Here is an 18292-nt window from a genome sequence, read left to right as displayed (position 1 = left end):
TAGATACATTCATTAGGCGTTCGTCGCTAACCACCAGGATCGAATACGCCGCCCGGTCGCATAGAAGTGAAGATTACTTGATGCAGCATGCACCATTCTGGCGTTTGCCCTGCTCTCCGGTAGCATTGCCCATCTTCTACCTCGGTGGAGCCGCCGACAGTCTGCGCATATGGGGCGCAAGCTTCCGCGAAAGGCTGTAAGTGCTCGTAGCCAGAAGGCTTCGTTGAATGTGGAATCTTCCGCTGAACCAATTCATCACCAGCGACCTCTAGGCTTGCAATCCGCCTGTCGACTAGACCCGCCAGGAGATCGCAGCATGCGTCACCGTTCGCCCTTATAAGCGGCATTGTTACTTCGCTTTTCTCAGGGCACGGAAGGACCTCGCAGTCTTCGTGGCTCACATTCCACTCATATACAGGCCAGCCTTTCACGGCGGTGCACCAATCTGGGTTTTCTGGCTCCGAACAGCCCTGGCTACCCAGCTGCGGTGCTGGCTTCTCCAACGCAGCTGTGAGTGCGGCGCATGCTGTCTGAACGCACATTCCACTTTCGCCAAGCCCTGTCCGGCATGCTGTTGCTTCCGTTGGTAACAAAAGGTCGGAGTGGGCATCCCGATCGGCTGAGCTGTTCATGCCGTTGCGCTCATCAGCGGCATTAGCCTCACTAACCACATGCTTGGCTGCTTCGCAATATTCGGCCTGCATGGTCTGATTGCTGGTCGAATTTTTCCCAGGCACATGCGCAGAGCCCACCTCCGATCTGGGAATCAAGGGGTGTTTGTGTGTGTCAACACCCGTGGTTGACTGCACAATGTGTGGCTCCTCGACGCTAACGACAGCTCCGCTGTTTGCAGGAACCCGTGATTCCTCTTGTCTGTTCTCAATAGGAACGGACTGAACTACTCTGCTGCTATCCTCTTTATTCGCCTCATCGATCAGCATTTGATCAGCGTCCTTGGCGATGATACAGCAAGGCTGGGCGTGTGCCGGCTCCTGCAATACACGCGCCGCTCTCCGCGAGCGTTGCTCTTCTGCAATCCTTTTCTTCTCCTGCCGTAGCTTCTCTTCGGCTACCGCTAACTGGCGCTTCAGCTCTTGGATAATAGAGTCGCCTCGCTCCTTTTCCATGGCCCGCTCGGCCTCTGACATTTCTGCGCGCTGAGCGCCATACTCATACTCATAGCCACAGCCATATTCACTTTGCCAACTGAATGTAGCCATTGTGCCTTGCGTAGTTCTAACCCTACGGCTCAAGCACTCCCGAGGCAAGTAAAGTGAAAATGGGGAAACTCACTCCGTTGTCGGGCGGTCGGTCATGGCACTTGCTTCGTGGCAGCAGCAGGTCACGTCCTGAGGCGCAGAAGGGTGGCCGGAATCTGTAGCTCGCAGCAGGCCCTTCACGTCCTCCCGGCCTTCAAAGTCGCCAGCCGCCGGTGCCGCAGAAGTCGCCAACCGCAGGCGCCCAAGAAGTCGCAGCGCTTCGCTCCGTCGGTCTCGCCTCACTGGCCCCTCAGCGCTGACGTGGAGCCTTGACTCCGAGGCCTCGCCTGGACTTTGGTCCCCGGGGCTTCTCCCCAAGATTTTGTGCTCCGTCAATCTTCCGGAAGGTACTGCCTCCAACCGCTCTGCAGGAAGCCGCTCAGACGATCCTGGTCACGGCACCAGTTAAACTTTCCTCTGCCCTCCTACCGATGAGAACGGCGGTTAGCAGTACGAAGAGTACTTCAGGTCTTCGTCCGGCGACACGTTGCCGGTTGGGGCAGCAGTTCCAACTTCTCAAAGCAAAACTTATTTATTAAAGACGGCACTGACATAAAAGGCAGGTGAGTAAAAGGCAGTTAAAAAAAAGGCTGTTTAAAAAAGGCTGTTAAAAACGGCCGAGCTTGAGACTCGGCGAGCTCGTCCCAAGTCGTCGTTTTCCGCGGGTTTTAACCCCTTCGATAATTGGGCGGAGCTTGAGTAATCTAGCTCTCGCCCAATTTAGACCAATAGCAAAGCAATTGCATCGTATGTACTAGTGGGCGGAGCCCAGGGCCCGCCCCGGGCATGATCGCTCCTAGTAGCAGGTGCGGGGGGGGGGGGGCATTGTCCCCGTGGGCTGTCGCGAGCCCAGTGGAATGCGCAGCTCTCACCCTAAGCGGGCGTCACGCCTCGACGTACATTCCTCGATTCCCCCCCTTCCCCGGGCATGATCGCTCCTGGTAACAGGTGCGGGGGGGGGGGGGGGGGGCATCGGCCCCGTGGGCTTCCACTTAACACCGTCCTTCAGCGGTACATACACACACTCAACAGTCACCCCGTCCCGGGGCGCGCTCAGAGCAAGGCTCCGGTGCGCGCTCGGGGCAACAAGAGAAATGCGCGCCGCTAGCACGCCGCTGCAGGAGATTGTCCCCGCGGCAGTGCTGTGATCTCTCTCGTGTCGGCCGATGGGCCGTTTGCGAGAGAGAGTGGGCAGTCAACGCAAGGTGCGCCTGTCAGAGGTCGTTGGACACCTGCACAGGCTCGAGCCGCGGCGGATCGAGGACCCACGCTGGCGAGCTCGAGCATGAACTGGTCCGAACGGCAGAGGCCGGCCCGGACGAACAGTAACGTACGCACCTTACGCTGTCTCGGAGGGGTCTCTCTCACTCTGGGCCCCGATCGGACGGTCGCGCGCCGCGCGACCACCCCAAACGGGTCCCGAATTCCCGCCAAAAGTCACCAATGGCAAAGGCCCTTGGGAAGCCGGGGGCGGAGCTGCGGCCGAATGACAGCGATTAGCCACCAGCCGTCTCTCCGCCGCCCGAGGCGGGAGAAAGGGAAAGAGAGCGACGCGGGATGCCGCGCAGACGCCAGGGCGGGAATCTAGCAGGCTTCCCACATCGTAAAGTCACAGCGTTCAGTAAACTCACAGCCTATCGTGCAGGCCACAAGTCTTCAAAAAGCGGAGCAGTGCATTGGACGCCTTCACCGCCGATGACTACCGCGGCCAGTGGCCGAGAATCTTCCGTTTCCGTAAGTGGGCGCAGGTCGAGATGCTCCAGTGCACGGCAGATATACTGTCTTACGGCGCTGTAGTAAGGGCATTCACAAAGAATGTGGGCTATTGTCTCATCACACCCGCAGATGGCACATGCAGGGCTTTCAGCCATACCATTAAGACGGAGTAGTGCTTGGTGAAAGCTACACCAAGCCACAGGCGACACAACAAAGTTGCTTCACGTCGTGGTGGGCCGGATGGAAGCCGAAGCTTCAGATCTGGGTCTAAGGTTTTTAAACGCAAATGCGAGAATTGTTCTGAATTCCACGCAGCAGGCGTGATGTCCCGCGTCAGTGGTCTAAGCCTATCCGCTTCGTCGGCTCTCGAGATGGGGATGGACACGCAATCACCCTCATGGTGAGCAGTTCGCTCGTCCTCGTGGTGGTTGCCTGCGATGCCGTTGTGTCCTAGCAGCCATTGGTAAACAATATCGTGCCCTTTTTTGATGGCTGTGTGGTGGAGCTCTCGGATTTCGGCGACAAGTTGTTCATGGGACCCATGACGAAGAGCAAATTGTAACGCTTGGAGAGCTGCCTTTGAATCAGTGAAAACAGCCCATTGCTGGGGTGTTTCTTCACCGATATGCTTAATGGCGACACGAATAGCAGTATGTTCTGCGCCAGTCGATGAAGTCCAGTGTGATGTTTTTCCTTTCTTAACTATGGTCCATACGGGGATGACTACGGAGCCCGAGGAACTGGAAGGGGTCACTGAGCCATCGGTGTATACGTACAGTCGGTGTCCGTGTTTCTCATGCAAATATTCTAGAGTTGTCTGTTTTAGTTCTGCTGTTGATAAAGCAGCCTTCTTTTTGATGCCCGGTATGGAAAGAAGCACACAAGGTTGGCGCCGACTCCATAATGGAGAAGAAGGTCTAGAGGCTGGTGTATATTGGGTTGATAGGAAGTCGCGATGGGCATGACTAATTTTCGCGAACGATGTACTCGGCCGGTTAGCAGGAAGACTAGCAATATGGTGCGTGGGAATCCGAGAGAGGTGACGAATATTCGCTCTCAAGGCTTCGATTGTGACATAGGCAGTCACTGGATTCTCCTGAGCGATGAGTACTGTTGCGTCTGTAGACGCGCATTTTGGCAGTCCTAGGCACGTCCGCAGAGCTTAAGCCTGAACACTTTGCAGACATCGTATGTTCGTTTTCCTCAAGTTTCCTAGTGCAGGGATACTATACCGAAGGAATCTCATGAATAATGCGGTGTACAGCTGGAGCATCGAGTGCACTGATGCTACCCACGACTTCCCTCCGAGAAAGGATAGAACTTGAACGATCGACGTCAGTCGCTTTTTCATGTACGAGACATGCGGGCTCCATGTTAGATTACGATCGATGATTACTCCGAGGAAGCGATGGCTTCATTCGTAGGGTATTGTTAACCCATTTATGCGTACTGGGTAATGGGACATGTACTTGCGTCTTAAGGTAACAACAGAACATTTTTCAGTAAAAATCTCCAGGCCTTGCAGGCGGAGGTAGGCCACAGAATGCTTGCCGCCTTTTGAACCCTTGCTCGAACTTGTGGTCGCGTAACTCCTGATGCCCAGATACAAATATCGTCTACATAGACTGAGACTCTCGCCGACTGTGGTAGTACATCGACAACGCCGACAAGCGCAAGATTGAAAAGCGTTGGGCTGAGTACTCCACCCTGTGGGACCCCACGGGAAGTGTAATGTGAAGATGTTGGTTCATCCGCAGACTGCATAAATAGTGACCGGTTGGATAAATTACTGCGTATCCAGCAGAACATGCGACCACCAAGTTCTGCAGCTTCCAGAGAGTGCAAAATAGCTTGATGAGTGATGGTATCATACGCCCCTTTAACATCCAGAAACAACGCCGCGGGCAAGCGCTTCAGGTGCTTCTGATGTTGAACTGATGAAACCAGGTCAATCACGCTATAAATAGAAGAACGTTCCCGCCGTTACCCGGACATTACATCTGGGTATATTTGATAGCGCTCCATATATCACTCAATTCGCGTAAGCACCATCCTTTCAATGAGTTTGCCCACGCAACTAGCCAATGCGATTGGGTGGTGCGATGCTAGGTCAAGCGGTGATTTTCCAGGTTTAAGGACCGGAACCAGACGACTCGATTTCCACACGTCCGGAACTGTATAGGCACACCATGATGAGTTGAAGTGGTCTAAAAGAACACGTCGAGCCTCCTGACCAAGGTTTGCAAGCGCAGAGTATATTACTCCATCGTGCCCTGGCGATAAAGACCGTCTGCAGCCGGCCATGGCGGCGTCCAGTTTTTCCATGGAGAAAAGTCCATTCGTGAATCCCTAGCTCTAGGCACTTCGCAACAATTCAGAGTTGTGGATTGGTTCCTGGGACCTGCTATTCTTGCGCAAAAATCTTCACCAGGCTCCGGTTCGCTGCGTCCTTCGTGAAGTGCGAGAGACTTGAATGGTTGGAGCTGCTGAGGAGATGATCGAAAACCACGCACCACACTCCAGATACGTGAGAGAGGCTTTCGAGGATCGAGCGGCTCACAGAATTCTTTCCAACGGTAATCCTACAAGATTTGAATTCTGCGCTGAATTTTCTTTTGCGTGCGCCTTGCATCCCTTACTTCGTGCAGCGAATTTGTGCGCCTGTATCTTCTCCCTGCTCTTCGTCGAACTGATCGGAGGCGCTGCAGCTCCACATCGAAGTCTGTGAACTTTGGCATTGGAGTGAAGATGTATCTCAAGTGTTTCATAGCCTCCTTGATGCGCTCTTCAATGCATGTTGTAATGTCTTCTCTGAAGGCTTATTCCATATAGGTCTTAAATATAGACCAGTCTATTCGTTGCAAACGTTTGGCAGATCTGCATCCAGCGAGATCAGGAACAATAATATATGTAGGGATATGGTAACTTCCATGCGTTTCCATTTCGACAAGCCACCGGACGCGTCTCGCAAGGCACCGAGACACAAACTCCAAGTCCAGACAACTGCTGAAAGACAGCCCGCGAATGTACGTTGGAGAACCGTCGTTAAGGCATTGTAGGTCGTGGTCAGATGCGAAAGACAAGACTTCTTTCCTGCGAATTCATCCAGCTGCCTCCCTACATGGCGTGATGCGCATTAAAGTCACCAGTGACAATCCAAGGCCCAGGTGTTGCAGCCAACAAGTCCAACAGTCTGTCGGCGTCAAACCTTGTTGTTGGAGACAAGTACGCGCCCACAAGCGTAAACGACAGGGTGCGCCTTTTCAACGTTACACAGACGTACTGGTTATGGTCGTGAGGGGGAACCGTATGGTGCAAGTAAGCTCCCTTCGAATAAAGAGGATGACCTTGCTATTTACCCTGTGCGTGAAGGATGCAAACGCTTCATAGCCAGAAATTCGGATGGGATTTTGTAAATTGGCTCACAAATCACAAGAATTGGAAATCTGTGTTTATAGACGTATTCGCGAATGTCCGAAATGCGGGAATTGAGTCCACGGGCATTCCACTGGAAAATTGACTCTTCTTTGACTTGGCTTTAAATGGTAACACTGGGAGAGCCATTGCGTCTGCTACTGGAAGGCTGAAAGAACTGGATTTAGCGCTTCCAGTACCTGCAATGCATTCAGTTCTGCTGGCGAGTGAAAGCTAGACAGCATCACACGCATGGCGTTCATAAGAGACCTCAAGATGGCGAACACCTGCACTTCCTCACCTAGGGCTGGATCTCTGCCTTGGGCTCGCTCAGCTGTAGGCGTGGGACAGTGGGGGCGTGGTGCCTGCTCAGACACCAAGGTCGAGCGTGGCTTCGGCAATGGTGGCCATGTCACCTCTGAAGCCTTCGTTCCGGCTTCACCGGTCACCGGGCTTACATACTCAGTGGAGGGGGAGGACAAGTAGCAGGAGCGATGGGGCTTCCGTGCCGCTGTCGGCCTTTCGTCTAGCAGATTGTCGACGGCGCGAACGCCGCCGACGCACAGTAGCTGCGGCCTCTCTGTGCGTTGAATGGTCTCGGACCATTTGCTTCAATACCACCCGTTCTTTCTTCTGGCGGGGACAGACTTGCGAAGAAGCCTCATGAGGGCCACGGAAGTTGGCGCACTTCAAGACAGAAGCGCGGCAACTGTCACCGCTATGTGCTTCAGAGCAGCGCGGGCACGCTATGGTGTTATTATTACAAACACCACTTACATGCCCAGTTTTCGTGCACTTCCGACACTGAAGCGGCTTCGGGACTAATGGGCGAACTGCATGTCGAAAGTGGCCAACCTTCATGTGCGATGGAATACAATCGCCCTTAAAAGTGAGCTTGACGCAAAGTGACTTGCCGAGGCGCTTAACCTTGGTTATTTAGATGCTGTTTGTCACTGGTTTAATGAGTATCGGCAGGGAGGAGTCAGGGATGTTCGCATCGATGTCGTAATGACGCCAGTGGTTGTGCCATTGTCTTCAAGAACAAGAGAGCGGACGGGGATGTCTCCGATCTTCTTGATGGTGGCTAGACTTTCCAAGGCGCTCCGCTCCGTTACATCGATGGCAAGGAGGTTCCTTCGGTTGTTGATCCTGACGTCCTTGATCACCCCGGGACGCGAGACTCGAGGAACACCGACGTAGCGTGTCTGTGCAGCAGATTGTGGTTGTCGGTGGGCGATTCAGGCATAAACAGGACTGTATGCGCCGATACACCACGCGTCGTGATGACGGTAGATGTGCTTGATGAGGACGAGTCCTCACTCTTACGAAGAATTCTCTTGGCTTTCTTGCTCATCACTGGGACGAACCCGTCGTCCGCCGAGGAGTCCTCGCTTGTGGCTGAGTGCAGCACGGTGGCCTGGCTGCTTGCCTCGCTCGATTGGTGGAAGCGCTTCCTCTGAGCGGCTGCCGCCGACCCACCGGTTTCCAGAGGAGGCCTGGCGTCCTCCACTTCCATCGCCGTCACGCAGAGGGAGCGGCGCCTCCCTGATTGTGGAAAAAAACGATAAAACTTCAGAGGCAAAGAGATAGCGTTCTGGTCTGGAACAACTTCGTCTTCTTCCTCAGCAATAGTGAGAGTTTGCAATAAAGTATTCAAAAAATGTGCCCAGTTCATTGTTATTGGGTGGAAAGTTGGCGCGTTTGTAATTTAGAATATTTTTTTTATTTTGTTCACCTTTGGACGTGGTATATAAATGCAAAAATTGAGCACAACGTGATCACTGTTGCGTGGAAGATATATCAGTAGCTAACTTTGGATTACTTGCTAGAATAGCATCAAGAGTGTTGGAAGTGTTATTTAGCGTCCTAGCGGTTTTTTAGGTTACTGTGTAAGCGAAAATATGGTGCATAGTTCTAAGTATTCTTTAGCAAGATACGAACGGGGAGATGAAGAAGGCGGCTGAGCAGTCCATAAAATAGCTGGAAAATTAAAGTCCCCAAGCAGAAAAAGCGGTGATGACGGAAATCGTGTGCAACCAAGATTTATAGCATCGTGAAGTTCGTTAGGGAATGTAGACTAATAAAAAAGAGAACGGTAACAGACGCCAATAACCAATTTGAGATGACCTATCACTACTGACGCAAAAATTAGTTTTAATTCGCTGAAGAAGTGGATACATGAAAGTGGAATGTCTTTAGAAATGGCACGTAAAGCACCGCCACCACGTTAAGCTGTTCTATCGCAAAGATATACCGAGTAGCAAAGAGCCTTTTGGAAGACTTCGGAATCTGACACATGCATTGGGAGCCAGGTTTCCGTTAGCGCTGTACTGTCAGCTGAGTATGTGGCTATGGCAGGAGATAAAAAAAAAAGTATGCTTGTTAAGTAGGCTCCTGACGTTAGTGTAAAGAACTGATATCGACGATGACAACTGTCCCCTACCCTTCGTGATTCCCTACTGTGCAGCGGAAGATCCAGCTACGTACATTAGGTGGAGTGTGCGCGGTTTTTTACATTCTACGCCAGTAGTATCGCTGGCGCAGACGTTCGTAGGTTTCCAGCAATCCAGCATGAGCGCTTTGTGGGTTGGAATATGATGCGCACAAACTTTAGAGCGAAGCTGGCGACGAATAGCCAAGAGCCAATTAAGGCCATCCGGGTCATAGTTTCGACGATATAGTACAGAGTCGCGAATCGTGAAATAAGAAGCTTGACGACGATGGGCCCGAGGGAACGAAGCCATAGTTCGCGCATTGAGGGCATCCAGGAGCGAAGAAATCCATGGGGCTTGGCGCAGTTCCATGGGGAGGTCCGCGGCAGTGAGCGCGACCAGCGTCGCGGTGGAGAAAGACGAAGAGGGCGTAGGCTTGAGAAGAAGAAGAAGAAGATGGCAGAGCTGAACGCGACAAGGCGTCAGCGTCGGAATGTTTGCGGCCCGACGGATATAAGACGTTAATGTTGTATTCCAGAAGACGAAGGGCCTAGCGGCGGAGGCGAACAGAAGGGTCATTGAGGGTAGCCAACCAGCAGAGGGCATGGTGGTCAGTAACAACGTCGATGGGGCGGCCATAAAAGTAAGGACGAAATTTTGTTACCGCCCGCTCTATGGCGAGGCGTTCTTTTTCCGTAACGTGTATTAGATTCGGCTTTCGTGAGCGTACGACTGACGTAAACAACAACGTATTCGGAAAAGCCGGCCTTACTCTGGGCAAGGACGGCTCCGTGGCCTACGCCGCTGGAGTCGGTGTGGAACTCGGTCGGTACACTGGGGTCGTAATGGCGCAGGATCGGTGGTGAAGTCAGAAGATGACGCAGCTAGGATAGTGAACGCAGCGTCGCAGGCTGAGTTCCAAGCATACAGGTCGGCGGGCCCATTCAGGAGCTTCGTAAGCGGTGCGATGATAGAGGGTGAAAATATAAGCGCAAGCCCACGAAGCTTCGGGGGTCCTTAACAAAAGTTGGTTTGGGAAAGTTTGTGACAGCACGTAGCTTCTCCGGATCGGGCAGGACAACATATTTGGAGACGAGATGGCTGAGTATGGTCAGTTTGTAGGCACCAAAACGATATTTCTTGAGGTTGAGTTGGAGACCAGCGTCGGTGAGACAGCGCAGTACCTTGTGCAAGCGCGCGAGTTGTGTCGGAAAGTCAGGCGAAAAAAATGACAACATTGTCTAGCGTCAACTTACGGGCTAGTAGGTTTTCCATGGTGGTTTACAAGCGCAAGAAGACGCGGACGAAGGAACACGGACAAAGGCAAACGGGCGCGGAACTGCAACGTTATTTTGGAAAAGCGCAAAACCCTTACATATGTACCGTCATATCCAACGCTCACCAGGAAAAAAACTCAGGAAAATAAAGCACGCGTCAATCAGCAGAATAAAAAGGGCACGAACAAAGAGTCGAACTATATAGACGAACAGAAAACAAGGCAACCCCAGATGGCTGAAAAAAAAAACAAGCAGCGCGAAAAAGTTGCGCGAAGGAATTTTTTCTCCCCTCTTTTTTCGCATAAAAAACGAAAAGATGCTAATAAAACGCGACACTAAAAACGCGCCCTTAAAAGTGAAAAACAAAACAATACTATACACAATATGTCAGCACTAAGACCGCGGACCCAATGAAAAACATAACGCACATGAAACCAACAATGAAACACGGCTATAGAAAAGTCGAGGTGGATGACAAAATGCGTTAAAACCAAAAAATGCACCGGCAAACAAGCACGTCATTAAAAGCGAAAAACAAAGAGAGAAACGAGACCTTAGAAAGCTGTAAAGCCAAAAACTGTAAAAAAGTAATATGGAAGCAGTGACAGCCAACAATGAACACAGCTATGCAATAAAAATCGAGGCAAATGACAAGAAGTGACAACAGAGAACCTAAAATTTTAATACTACAGGGGGAAGACAAGGCTTGGAATGGCTACTATGAACGGTAGGTAAAGGAAGGTAAAATAAATTAAAACCAGACAGGAATGCAATATCCTCCTGTGAAAGTAAAACAGAGAGCGCACTAATACATTCACTATTGAGATTTATAGCATGGGCTGCTTCTATTCTATCGCGAGTCAGCTGATTTTGGCATTTCTTTAGAATCGTGCCTTTTTCAAACACGGGAGCGCATTTTTTAATCAGGGCCTAGTTGGTCGTGCTGAAATTCACAGTGTTGTGGATGGTTCCTGAGTGAAGTTGCAGATAAATGGCTTCTATGTTCGATTAGCCGTTCGTTGATACATCGGCCTGCTAGGCCGATGTACGCCTTCCCACAAGTCAGAGGAACAGAATACACTACTCCCTCGGCACATGACACCAGCGGGTCTCTGTGGCGTGTTGTGCAACCGGTGTTCTTTTTCGACAACGAATATACTCTCCGGAACAACCTGGAAAGGCGCTGGGAGGCCAAAAAAACATCAACTCCTGCCTCTTCACCTATATTTTTAAGGTTGTGGGTGATCTTGAGCATATAGGGAATAACGGCTACCTTATTATTTTGCTGTCGCACTTCAGCTGAAGCCTCAATTGGTTCCTCTACGCTTCGTGCTTCTAACTTCTTTTCCGCTACAGAGGTAAGAATTTGATGCGGGTAGCCTGAATGAATCAGCCTGCAGACTTGGGTAGCAAAACTTTCCTCCATTTTATGCTGTTTTCTCGCCCCCCCCCCCCCCCCCCCCCCCAGCGCCTTTCCAGGTTGTGCCGGAGAGTATATTCGGTGTCGAAAAAGAACACCGGTTGCACAACACGCCACAGAGACCAGCTGGTGTCATGTGCTGAGGGTGTAGTGTATTCTGCTCTTATGACTTGTGGGAAGGTGTATATCGGCCAAGCAGGCCGATGTATCAACGAACGGCTAATGGAACATACAAGGAATTTATCTGCAACTTCACTCAGGAACAATCAAAAACACTGTGGGGAATATCAGCACGACCAACTAGGCCCTGAAGAAAAAATGCGCCCCCGTGTTTGAAAAAACCACGATCCTAAAGAAATGCCACAATCAGCTGACTCGCGATAGAATAGAAGCAGCCAAGGCTTTAAATCTCAAGAGTGAATGTGTTAGTGCGCCCTCCGTTTTACTTTGACAGAAGGAGATTGCATTCCTGTCTGGTTTTAATTGATTTTACCTCCCTTTACCCACCTTTCTTACTAGCCACTCGAAGCCTTATCTTCCTGCTGTATTATTAAAATTTTATCTTCTCTGTTGTCACTTCTTGTCGTTTGCCTCGATTTTTTATTGTATAGCTGTGTTCAATGTTGATTGTCACTGCTTCCATGTTGCGTTTTTTAGTTTTTTGCCTTTACGGCTTTTTAAGGTAGCGTCTCTCTTTTTTTTCGCTTTTAATGACATGCTTGCTTGCAGGTGCATGTTTTAGTTTTTAACGCATTTTGTCACCAACCTCGACTTCTGTATAGCCGTGTTTCCTTGTTGGCTTTCATGTCCATTTTGTTTTTCATCGGGTACTGTCTTAGAGTTTCCATACTGTGTATTGTCTTTTGTTTTTCACTTTTAAGGGCGCGTTTTTAGTGTCCGTTTTATTAGCACCTTCTCGTTTTTTATGTGGAAAAAGAGAGGAGAAAAATTCCTTCGCGCAACTTTTTCGCTCTGCTTGTTTTTCTCACCCATCTGGGGTTCACTTGTTATCTGTTCGTCTGTATAGTTCGACTCTTTGTTCGTACCGATTTGATCCTGCTGATTGACACGTGCTTTAATTTCCCAAGTTTTTTTTCCTGGTGGGCGGTGGCTCGGAGGGTATATATGTAAGGGTTTTTCGTTTTTTACCAAACGAAAGTTGCAGTTCAGCGCCCGTTTGTCTTTGTCCGTGTTCCTTAGTCCGCGTCTTCTTACGCTGGCAAAACAATATAGTCCAAATAGCACAGGCAAATGTGCCACTTGAGTCCACGCAAGATGTTGTCCATAATGCGATCAAACGTTGCGGGATCGTTGCAGAGGCCGAATGGCATTTCGTGGAATTTATAGAGGCCGTCAGGGATGACAAAAGCTGTTTTCGGCCGGTCAGCTTCAGCCACGGAGACTTGCCAATAGCCGGAATGGAGATCCAGGGAAAAGGAGAGCTCTGCGCCTTGCAAACAGTCGTGGGCGTCATCAATGCGAGGTATTGGGTAGACGTCTTTGCGCGTAATTTAGTTCAGGCGGCGATAATCAACACAAAACCGAATCAAACCATCCTTCTTTTTGACGAGCACGACTGGAGACGACCACGGACTAGGAGAGGTCTGGATAACGTCGCGGTGCAGCAAGAATTCAACCTGTTCAGCGCTTACGAGGCGCTCTTGAGGCGACACACGGTAGGGGCGCTGGTGGAGAGGGGCATGAGTTCCTGAATCAATGCGCTGAACAACGGTGGTCGCGCGGCCGAAGGAAGCTGTCTGGTGGGCAAAGGAAGAGTGGAACTCGTGAAACAGGGCAAGGAGTTTCTCGCGGTGAGCTGGGTTTAGGTCGCTGGCCACACAGGGGTGTAACATTTCCTGAGAGAGCGGGTCGGTAAAAGCGCTAGGCGGTGTGAGGGCGGCGATGGAGGTACCACCGCAAAGAGGGTCATCGTCGAAGGGCATGAGCAGGTGAAGCTGTTAATGTGTCCAAGACATTCTCCACAGAGCAAGGTGAACTGATAGGGCGAGGAATTTGATACGACGAGTTCGGTGGCACCATGGTTGATGCCGAGGACGGCATATGGAAGAGTAAATGGAGGGAGAGGAGGATGGCAAGGAGAGTAGATGTGCGAAGGTGCGAAGTGTACAGTCTCGCTGGATCCACAGGTGGCGGACACGGGAACGAGCACGGCGCTTGAGGAGGGGGGGGGGGGGGGACATTGGTATCTGCGGCAACAAGTTTGGTCGTCAGCGAGCGTATCAGAGAGCACAGAGATTGCGACATAAGCACGGCACAGTCCATGACGGCATGATGGCGGGATAGAAAATCCCAAGGAGGAGGTCTTGGGAGCAAGCGCTGATTACAAAGAATTCGACGACACACATGCGGCGGTCGGTAGCGTGCGGTTGCGGAGGTCCAGAGTGGTACGGGGATGGAAAACCGAACCTTCACAAAGTTAAGAGCGGTTTATTGTAACAGTGAAAGGGCTGGCGCCTAACCGTGGCACAAACTGACCCAGCAGCGGCGGCACCAGTACGGACTTCAAGAGCGAGCTCGAGCTCTAAACCACGAGCGACAGCCGGTCGCCGAGGCCGCCCAAACCTCTCCATCGTCGTTGATGTTGGCGCACTGTCGTCTTCTTCGTTGCAAAATAATTTAAACAATTGCAAAAATGAAAAATGGGTTCAAAGTTGTCAAACTGCTCAGAATGGAAAGCCTAACCCACTACGCTATCGCGTCATACTCTTAAGGAGGAGCTTAAGTGTCCTCTCCAATGTGTTTATCCACATCCCAAGGTACTTGAACTTATCCACTACATCAAGTGTGATCTGTATCCTACGCTCGCTGCGCTCATCTTTAATTATCATGACTGCAGATTTTTTCTTACTTAACTTGAAACCCAATCTAATATATCTCCGCCTGTACCGCAGATGTTCATCAACCTCTGCAAATATTTCGTATCAGCCGCTAGCACAATATCATCCGGGTACATTAGTCCTCGTTATAACTGCTCAATCCATTATCCTTGCTTGAAAAGAGGGAATGTTGAAGCCTTGTCCACTCCTCTGTAGTTTGGTATAACTCTTGTTGGTACAGCATCGACAAAAATGTGACAGAGGGCCTCCTCACCTAAGCCCTCGATGTGTCTTTACAGGGCCTGATACATTTTCCATTTTATAAGCACTTTGTTACTTTTATAGACATCTTTTAAACGATTTAATACTCAATCTTCCACATCCAATGTGCCCAGCATCTCCTACAAATCATCTTGAATAACGCTGTCGTAGGCTGCCTTGATATCCAGAAATGCTAGCCATAGGGTCCTATGTTCCTGTTCAGAAATCTATATATACACTGCGTCAATGAAAAGAGATTGTCCTCAAACCTCCTTTGTTTGCGGAACTTATTTTGTAGCTCCCCTAGCACCCCCTCGTTCTCCACCCATGCCTGCAGTCTCTGCTTTATAATCTGCATCACCAACCTGTAAACCACTGACGCCACTGTTATGGGACGGTAGTTCTTTTTCAGCTTTGTGCCGTATTTGTTTTTCAACTTTGTGCCCCTTTTCTTATATATCGTGTTCACCCTACTTAGTCGCCACCCATCGGGTTATTTCACATCTATTAGTTATCTATTTGTACCGCACAGGCCCTGAACAGCATTTGGTGAGTGGGGATATAAAAAAGGAAAGTACAGAAATAATCAACTATAATAGCGGGACAACGGACGCGGTGCCAGGCAAATACACGAAAAGAACACAAATTTTATACAAAACGGAGTTAAAATAAAATTGAACATGAAAATGAAAAAAAAAACAAAACAAAGAGCGATACACGAATATGCGAAAAAGAGGTAACCAGGGGAACAGAAACAATAGTACATCAGAAAACAACGGTAAGAGTAGCTCGCGCCGTGGTACATTTTGAACAATGCTAAGGCGATAATTGTATGCATGGGTGTTTCTTATCTCTCAAGGATCAGTAAAATAGCTTATGTTGTCAGGAATATCATTCCAGAGCTTAATTACTATAGGTAATGCAAAAGAACAAATGACTGGGTTTTGCCATATATGTCCCGTCGAAGCTGAGTTGATTATGTATGCGCTGTGAAGGACGGCGGATGCGATTTGAGAGGCCATAAGGAAGGCCGGGCAATGATGAATTTATGAGGTAAGCACAGAAGTGAAACTGAGAGACGAATTTGAAGCGTCTGTATATCTTTAAGGTTCTTAAGCTAGGAGACACCGGCGAGAGGACTATAATTGCTAAAAATGTACCGGCTAGCTCTGCTTTGAATAAACTGTGGGCGAACAATTGTAAAAAGTGGGAGCTTCCAAACACAGCTAGGCTAGTTGAAATGGTTTCAACGTATGAACCCTAACGTCCCGATGCCTTGTTGCAGAGTGTTGAAATGTCAGAATGCCATGGAAGATTTGGTGTAAACTGAATTCCGAGGGGTAATACGGGAGTAATTACTCGCTGCCATTCACCCATCCGCAGCCATACGACTACAAGCTGAAGCTGAACAGCTTTGTCAGAGACTTCGTAGTTAAAGAAAAAGTCGTCCTGGTCCGGGGTTCGAACCCGGGACCTCCGCTTCACCAGAGGAATCTCTCTACCAACTGAACTAAACGGGACGGCAAGCTTATATAAGGGCATGAGCACTGCTCCCACTTCGAGTTACTGATCAATTCGCTCTCGCCCTACCATAAGCTTGCCATCCCGGTTAGATCTATAGAGCGACTGCTCCGGTGTAGCGGTGGTCCCGGGTTTGAACCCCAGACCAGAACGAATTTTTCTTTAACTGCCAAATTTCTGAGAAAGCTGTACAGCTTTGCTTTGTAGCCGCATGGCTGCGTTTGGGGGACGCCAATGAATAATTACTATCTTATTACAAATCTATCCAGCTTTGGGGATTCCTTTAAACATTTTACCAACACTGTTGCCACTTCGAGTTATTGGTCAATTCGCTCTCGCCCTACCATACGCTTGCCGTCCCGGTTAGCTCAGGTGGCAGAGCAACTGCTTCGGTGTAGCGATTGTCCCGGGTTCGAACCCCGGCACAGGGTGAATTTGTCTTTAACTGCCAAGTTTCTGAGAAAGCTGTATAGCATTCCCTTGTAGCCGCATGGCTGCCCTTGGCCGGACGGCAATGACTAATTGCTCCCTTATTACAAATTTACTCTACCTTGAGGGATTCCCTTAAACATTTGACCAATTGTGAGGGATTTCCACAACATAAGCGTCTAAAGGAAGGTGTTATTTATAGAGTAGTTGAAGATACAGATAACATGCTTTCCGCGAAAACTCATTCATTTACATTTTAGCGGTTAGAATTATGTGCCACTTTTTACACCAATCATCAATAGTGTCAAGATCATTTTGAAGGGTCAGGAGGTCTGTGCATCGTGCGGGTCTGTCGACGACACATCATGCGTCACTCCTTGGCGAAAAGAGAGCTCCCAGCGTTTGTTCTTGGCTGGTTTTACACACAAACAGAGGACTGTAACGCCCTGTCCACATGAGGGCCTATCCAGCCACGAACATAGTGCGACGATTGGGATGCAGATTGTAATACAGTCAGTATTTGAAGTTATCTTACGGTGAACAACACAGCCATTTGAAAAAAGACGTAAACGTGATGAAATGTTATTGAAAAGGTCGTTAATGCATATTCTAAAAAGTAACGGTGCAAGTACGCTTCTCTGTGGTATGCCTGAAGTTACGTCACATAGTGGTGAGGGAGCCCCGGTGACAAATGTGAAGTGTTGACGTAATGACGGTAAGTCTCGGAGCCAAGGCATTGTGAGGAAATCAAGACAAAAGGCAGATAATTTAATCAGCCGGCCGTGTGCTACTCTTTTAAATGGTTTTGAGAAGCCTAAAAAAATGCAATCTGCTTGCTGGTTATCATTCATATTTAAATGCAGGCCAGTAGCGAATTCAAATAACCGGGTATCACACGAGTAACCATACCTAAAACCATGCGTATTTGAAAAGAAAAAATATGGCAGTGGTTTCGGCTATGCCAGGATATACGTAGCGAGAGGTACGTTTCCCTGGCATAGCTTGTTGTGGTCACTGTATGTTTAGCAATGAGAGACATTAAGTATACACATCTTTTACTCATATTGATTGACAGAGACGAAGACTGCCGGATGATCTGTGAAGTAGCATGCACCGGTTCTAAATTTTGTCGATGCAGTATTCGATTTTGTAGAGCCTCTTTAGTATACAAGCTCTATAGTATTTCCCCATTGTGTATCCTTGACGTGAGGGCCGGAAGCTAAATTAAAGTGAAAGGTTGCGTTCATGCACTGACGAAGAGAGTCTTATTTTCTGTTGAAATCACCCAAGTAACACACAACTGTGAAACCGTGCCGTAGCCCGGTATACAAATGGCAACCACATCAATCCTTTGTTTGAAAGATGTTCACGGTGCCACGTTGACTCCTTGGATGATAATGCCGCTTTCCAGAAGCCGAACACAGCAGGCTTCACCATTATTCACCGCGATCGAAGGGAGATGTCTGACAGCGGTGATACCTTGTTTCACGTACATGTATACAGACTCCAGCGTTCTTATTTGGCTCAAGCCAACCGCCAGCCGACAACCTAAGGATCGAAAGAGTTAATCTTCTCTTGTCTGTGCTGCCGTTTAGCAGCGTCTGGACTCTCCTCTGCGTGCATATCAAACGTTGTGATACAGACGCCCATTACATCTCCGCCTTTTATACGAAATGCTGCGCATGCGAAGCGCGGTTCGGGTGATAGAACGGCGTGCGGTGAGGCA

This window comes from Amblyomma americanum, chromosome 1, assembly GCF_052857255.1.
Source record: "Amblyomma americanum isolate KBUSLIRL-KWMA chromosome 1, ASM5285725v1, whole genome shotgun sequence".
Taxonomy (NCBI): Eukaryota; Metazoa; Arthropoda; class Arachnida; order Ixodida; family Ixodidae; genus Amblyomma; species Amblyomma americanum.
Note: the sequence above shows the minus strand (reverse complement) of the source record.